Raw genomic sequence first — 7,500 nt, 5'->3', positions numbered from 1 at the left:
TGTGAGAATGGAGAATGGAAAACCCTGCGTGACATTATTACTGTCACATTCGTGGCTCTGTCGTGGTTCTGAGGAAGCAGGTGGAAGGGAATGTCACTAACGTCTTGAGGCCGACCTGACAATGTTTCAATGTGCCATTATACACCACACGTGACCAAAACTCCTTCGATGTGAATAGTAATAGATACTGTCTGTCTTTTCAGTGCACTGCACATGATACAGGAGTAGTCATTGGAGGCTGTGAAATTCATGTGATTTCCATAACCATTAAGTTAACATTAGTAGGAAACAGTATATTCTAAATACTCATTTGATTGACATAATGAATGATAATTGACCTTGTGAATTTCCTGAACATGATGGACAAAGCCACTCTGTGCAGATTTACTGGCACGGTAATAACACTATCTGTGACACCCACCACATGAAATGTTCATTAAATGGCCATAGGGCAATTCTGTCAAATGTCAAATGGGCCGGTCCATCTTAAGACCAGTGGGCCACTCTAAATTAGGGCTTGAGGAAAACATTTGCCTGTGTGTTAGAAGTGCCCCGGCTGGAGTTCTAGTCCCAGGCCCTGGGAGTTGTATTCATTTTATGAGGTCACTCAGGTCACCCCTATTGAGGTGAGTTTAAATCCCCATTAGCTACTTCCATGGCAACAACCCTTCCCCCCAGAGTCCACACACTCCTGAACAGATACACAATGCAGAGGGTGGTGGTGGATGGGCCATTTGTATATCTAATTTTATCTAATAATAAAATGAACAAATACACAATACAATACTAAACCGTTCAAGACAGAAACAGCACATATGATATACAATGTGTTCCATAGTATAATCTGCATTATACTGGATATGACACATCATAGGTTTACACTAGATCCCCCAAATTACTGGAGGGTTGCTATGGGTGTGGGACAATCGGGGGTTACATTTTCTAATAACTTTCACGAGCCAATCAAAAGCCATTATGAATGCTTTTAAATGCTTCGTAAATGATTATACAGATACATTTACAGATAGGCACTGTGTTAACAACGTGATCAACGGGCCCCGTCAGGAAATTTGATTCCATCATCTTTCTGAGACAATAGGATTCATTTGATCCTGCGTCCACTCAGAGACGGAATGGGATCCCGAGTCATTTATTTCCCAGAGGCCCATGTTATTAGCCAAATAATGACCATTCTGAACAAATCCCCAACTTAGACAGACCCACTGGTCCTTAAAGATGGACCAGCCCATCTGGCATTTACCCAAACTGCCCTATGGCCAGTTCGTTTCTGCATCCACCTATCTCATTCAGCCCCATTACAGCCTCCTCCATCGGTCCATCAGTATTGAACGTACAATGAGGAGATGGAGAAATGGAGAAGCCAATGACATAATGGGAATCTTAGAAATGGACTTCGATTCCCACAAACCCCCAAAATAGCCATCTGATGTCATCGGGCAGATGGTAAATAATCTGTCTGCACCATAATAGCAAAGGTTGTTTGGCTGAGAAGAGACTCTGAATGGGCTTTGTTGACACACACAAGCACACTCACACACACAAAGACGTGAAAACACAGGCACAGAGACACACAGAGACACACTCAGACACACAGAGACACACAGAGACACACTCAGACACACACAGACACACAGAGACACTCAGAGACAAACACAGAGACACACATAGAGACACACAGAAGCACACAGAGACACACAGAGACACACAGAGACACAGAGGGACACACAGAGAGACACGCAGAGACACACACAGACAGAGAGACACACAGAGACACACTCAGACACACACAGACACACAGAGACACTCAGAGACACACACAGACACACACAGACACTCAGACACACACAGACACACAGAGACACTCAGAGACAAACACAGAGACACACACAGAGACACACAGAAGCACACAGATACGCACAGATACACACAGAGAGACACACGTAGAGACACAGAGAGACACACATCCATAAAGCCATCTATAACACGGTAGTAGTAACCTGATCCTGGGCAGTGCCAGTAAGCAGTGTCTGACATCTCTGGATGGATTTAGAGTGTATGTGTAAGGTTCCAACACGGTACAGGCTACAGGAGTTGCTGTGCATCAATGCCCTGCGGAGGGTTGGGCCTTGACAACGTGTTATACCAGGTCTGCAAGAAAACACTGTTACTTTACGGGAACGTTCACTAGGGCTGCAGAAAGCCACTGTTACTTTACGGGAGGCTGCAGAAAGCCACTGTTACTTTACGGGAACGTTCACTAGGGCTGCAGAAAGCCACTGTTACTTTACAGGAACGTTCACTAGGGCTGCAGAAAGCCACTGTTACTTTACGGGAAAGTTCACTAGGGCTGCAGAAAGCCACTGTAACTTTACGGGAACGTTCACTAGGGCTGCAGAAAGCCACTGTAACTTTACAGGAACGTTCACTAGGGCTGCAGAAAGACACTGTAACTTTACGGGAATGTTCACTAGGGCTGCAGAAAGCCACTGTTACTTTACGGGAACGTTCACTAGGGCTGCAGAAAGCCACTGTTACTTTACGGGAATGTTCACTAAGGATGCAGAAAGCCACTGTTACTTTACGGGAACGTTCACTAGGGCTGCAGAAAGCCACTGTTACTTTACGGGAACGCTCACTAGGGCTGCAGAAAGACACTGTAACTTTACAGGAACGTTCACTAGGGCTGCAGAAAGACACTGTAACTTTACGGGAATTTTCACTAGGGCTGCAGAAAGCCACTGTAACTTTACGGGAACGTTCACTAGGGCTGCAGAAAGCCACTGTAACTTTACGGGAATGTTCACTAGGGCTGCAGAAAGCCACTGTAACTTTACGGGAATGTTCACTAGGGCTGCAGAAAGCCACTGTAACTTTACGGGAATGTTCACTAGGGCTGCAGAAAGCCACTGTAACTTTACGGGAACGTTCACTAGGGCTGCAGAAAGACACTGTAACTTTACAGGAATGTTCACTAGAGCTGCAGAAAGCCACTGTAACTTTACGGGAATGTTCACTAGGGCTGCAGAAAGCCACTGTAACTTTACGGGAACGTTCACTAGGGCTGCAGAAAGACACTGTAACTTTACGGGACTGTTCACTAGCGCTGCAGAAAGCCACTGTAACTTTACGGGAGCGTTCACTAGGGCTGCAGAAAGCCACTGTAACTTTACGGGAGCGTTCACTAGGGCTGCAGAAAGCCACTGTTACTTTACGGGAACATTCACTAGGGCTGCAGAAAGCCACTGTAACTTGACGGGAATGTTCACTAGCGCTGCAGAAAGCCACTGTAACTTTACGGGAACGTTCACTAGCGCTGCAGAAAGACACTGTAACTTTACGGGAACGTTCACTAGCGCTGCAGAAAGCCACTGTAACTTTACGGGAACGTTCACTAGGGCTGCAGAAAGACACTGTTACTTTACGGGAATGTTCACTAGGGCTGCAGAAAGCCACTGTTACTTTACAGGAATGTTCACTAGGGCTGCAGAAAGCCACTGTTACTTTACGGGAATGTTCACTAGCACTGCAGAAAGCCACTGTTACTTTACGGGAACGTTCACTAGGGCTGCAGAAAGCCACTGTTACTTTACGGGAACGTTCACTAGGGCTGCAGAAAGCCACTGTAACTTTACAGGAATGTTCACTAGGGCTGCAGAAAGACACTGTTACTTTACGGGAACGTTCACTAGGGCTGCAGAAAGCCACTGTTACTTTACGGGAATGTTCACTAGCGCTGCAGAAAGCCACTGTTACTTTACGGGAACGTTCACTAGGGCTGCAGAAAGCCACTGTAACTTTACGGGAATGTTCACTAGGGCTGCAGAAAGCCACTGTAACTTTACAGGAATGTTCACTAGGGCTGCAGAAAGCCCTTGTAACTTTAGGCCAATGTGTTTAATGGGGGTGGTTCAGTCATCAATGCACACTCCTTTGATGAGAAACCTTGTCTCAGACTTGAAGACTGGCGTTAGTTCACAGGATTATGGAAAGGCTTTAGCTCAATGGGCTAAGGAGACCTGGGTTTCATGCATGATCTAACTTTACTGCACAGTCTAAACTAGTTTCTGGAGGCTTTGACTCAGCCGCAGATGTTTGTGGACACATAACTCCCTCACCCATCACCCAGGATGCACTGGGCTACTCATCCAGAAGAAAACGCTTTGATCCCAGTGTTCCTGCTGTAGTAAATTAGACCATATGTGACTGAATGACGAGGTCTGAGAGGGTCACCAGGTATAGAACAATTACATTTTCCTGTTGTTAAGAAGGTTGCTCAGTGACCCCATTCCACGGGATGAGTAAAGTCTATTTTTTATGAACCTTTATTTAACCAGGCCACTTAAGAACCCATTCTGATTTACAATGACAGCCAGGAGGTAACCTTGGTTGGTGCCCCGGGCACTGTCTCATTGAGAGGCTAGGACCTGGATTCAACCCCAGTCAGTCATACTCACACTCACACTCAACCCCAGTCAGTCATTCTCATTGAGCACCTGGGAGAGTGTAACACCAGGAATGATGGTATTGAATACAGACTCAGTCCTTGACCAGCAAGTTGCTGAGTGGCTGTTGTCTCTTGTGGGTGTGATTGGATGTTCTATTCAAGTGTTCCCTGATCTGCAGGGTGTTCTGGGTACTGGATGCTCTATTCAAGTGTTCCCTGCTCTGCAGGGTGTTCTGGGTACTGGATGCTCTATTCAAGTGTTCCCTGCTCTGCAGGGTGTTCTGGGTACTGGATGTCCTCTGAGCTCTGCACTCTACTCATTGTTCACCTCATTTCTTGCTGCTCCCCAACCTCCAGTACCTGTCTGTAACCATTGTTTTGTACTTTCTCTATTGCGCTGGTCTTTTTGTGTGGTAGTTCTTCAGAGGGAGTCATGCACATGACATCTTTTCTCTCTCAATTCTGTGTTAGAATTCCCTCACTCCTACACGTACGGTCAGTGACCTCTGGAAACAGAAGAACAGTGTCCCTAACTAACAGTAAGGTTCTGTCTCTGGTTTTCTGTTCCGACATGGGGTTAATAATGAAAGAAAAGCCTGCACTCGGGATACAATATCCTGCTGTATTCCTGCAGCCACATATGGTACACAACGTTTCAGCAGCCTTCCACTTCGCCAGTCCCTCTACTCTGGGAACTAAACAGTTACTCTCCCAAAATGCCTTGCCTTGCTACAGTAAGTTATTGTTACAAAATATCTCGCAGGGTGTTTCCAATCAGCACCAAGTTCATTAACAATCATCTAACAGTAACCCATGTAATGAAACAGATGTGTGAAATATGCCCCTGGTGGTAGGTGGTGTAACCTATACTGACATTGGTAAGAACCTCCCATACAGACAGAGGGACTTGAACCCAGCTGATCCTGGATCAGAGGGACTTGAACCCAGCTGATCCTGGATCAGAGGGACATGAACCCAGCTGATCCTGGATCAGAGGGACTTGAACCCAGCTGATCCTAAATCAGCCATCTTAGAAGAGATCTACTGAGCCCTGTCCCTCTCAATGGCATTTCCTCTGGCCCCCTCCCTACTGGACCCTCCTATACAGACAGGACATTCTTCTGGAGCCTGTCCAAGTTCCTGCCTCTTTTCCCTCTTCCCGGTCCTCCTACCGTGCCATTCCTAGAAGGAGAGGGAGAGAGAACAGAGAGAACCCAGAAGGAGAGAGAGAGAACATTCTTTCACAAAACCAGTGTAAACAAACAACCTGCCTGGGGCACTTACTCCAGAAATACTGTGTGCGTCCCTTTGGGCCCTGGTCAAAAGTAGTGCAATATATAGGGATTAGGGTTCCATTTGGGACACACAGAGATCCAGGAATGCTTGTGTTCCTGCTTGTCTCCGTGCCAGGAATCATCTGATCAACTGTTATCTAGATGTTGTGATAGGGTGCTGCTTCAGTTCATCTTCTATATCAAAAAAGTGTCAGCACACCGTTAACTAGTGTAGGTGCTGTCCTTTAGTGCATCTTTACTCTATTGTAAACCCACATTTATTTACAGAGCAGATCTATTGCAGAAATGGTCTGGTTCTGAGACCTTCCTGGGGCTGCGTTCAAAGAGAAGTGAGATGTTTTCTTTATTGTCTTTTGTAAACATAGACAAAAAGTTTGCCCCATGATTGGCAATCCGCCAGCAGAGTTGCCCTATGTATAGAATCAGCAGAGTTGCCCTATGTATAGAACCAGCAGAGTTGCCCTATGTATAGAATCAGCAGAGTTGCCCTATGTATAGAATCAGCAGAGTTGCCCTATGTATAGAATCAGCAGAGTTGCCCTATGTATAGAATCAGCAGAGTTGCCCTATGTATAGAATCAGCAGAGTTGCCCTATGTATATAATCAGCAGAGTTACCCTATGTATAGAATCAGCAGAGTTGCCCTATGTATAGAATCAGCAGAGTTACCCTATGTATAGAATCAGCAGAGTTGCCCTATGTATAGAATCAGCAGAGTTACCCTATGTATAGAATCAGCAGAGTTGCCCTATGTATAGAATCAGCAGAGTTGCCCTATGTATAGAATCAGCAGAGTTGCCCTATGTATAGAATCAGCAGAAATCTGTAGAACCGCCATGTTTTTCTTCATCATGCCCTGACACGTGTACTGTAAGCACTGTGTTACCCTGAATTAGAACTGATGAATACTTCCCAGAACGAGAGCCAGTCACTAACCCGCTTCAGAAAATCCCACAGTCACACAACCCCTCTGGGACAAACAACTGAGCCTGTTGTCCTATTCACACAGGCTCTCAACAGAACAAGAAGCCCAGCAGTTCAGCAGTCCCTCCCCCTGGAGAAACATTTATTTGATCTTCTTTCCTGGTATTTGTGTAACACAGTCCAAGATCTAGACTGGAATACATTTATTTTTCTCCTCTATAATTGTCATTTCATAGGAACAGGACAAATACTCTGTACAAAGAGATGGTAATTTAGGGATGGAACAAGCTACCCCATTTATGAAAGACAATACATATTTGTCTGTGTGTTGTGTTTCTCAGTGTGTCATAGAAATAGAGGCCCCAGTGAGACTTGGTCATAGAAATAGAGGCCCCAGTAAGACTTGGTCATATAAATAGAGGCCCCAGTGAGACTTGGTCATAGAAATAGAGGCCCCAGTAAGACTTGGTCATAGAAATAGAGGCCCCAGTAAGACTTGGTCATAGAAATAGAGGCCCCAGTAAGACTTGGTCATAGAAATAGAGGCCCTAGTGAGGCTGGGTCATAGAAATAGAGGCCCCAGTGAGACTTGGTCATAGAAATAGAGGCCCCAGTAAGACTTGGTCATAGAAATAGAGGCACTAGTGAGGCTGGGTCATATAAATAGAGGCCCCAGTGAGACTTGGTCATAGAAATAGAGGCCCTAGTGAGGCTGGGTCATATAAATAGAGGCCCCAGTGAGAATGGGGCATAGAAATAGAGGCCCCAGTGAGACTTGGTCATAGAAATAGAGGCCCCAGAGAGGCTTGGTGATAG

This window comes from Oncorhynchus clarkii, unplaced genomic scaffold (assembly GCF_045791955.1).
Source record: "Oncorhynchus clarkii lewisi isolate Uvic-CL-2024 unplaced genomic scaffold, UVic_Ocla_1.0 unplaced_contig_7936_pilon_pilon, whole genome shotgun sequence".
Taxonomy (NCBI): Eukaryota; Metazoa; Chordata; class Actinopteri; order Salmoniformes; family Salmonidae; genus Oncorhynchus; species Oncorhynchus clarkii.
The sequence above is the reverse complement of the archived record's forward strand: the minus strand, read 5'-3'. Positions refer to the sequence as shown.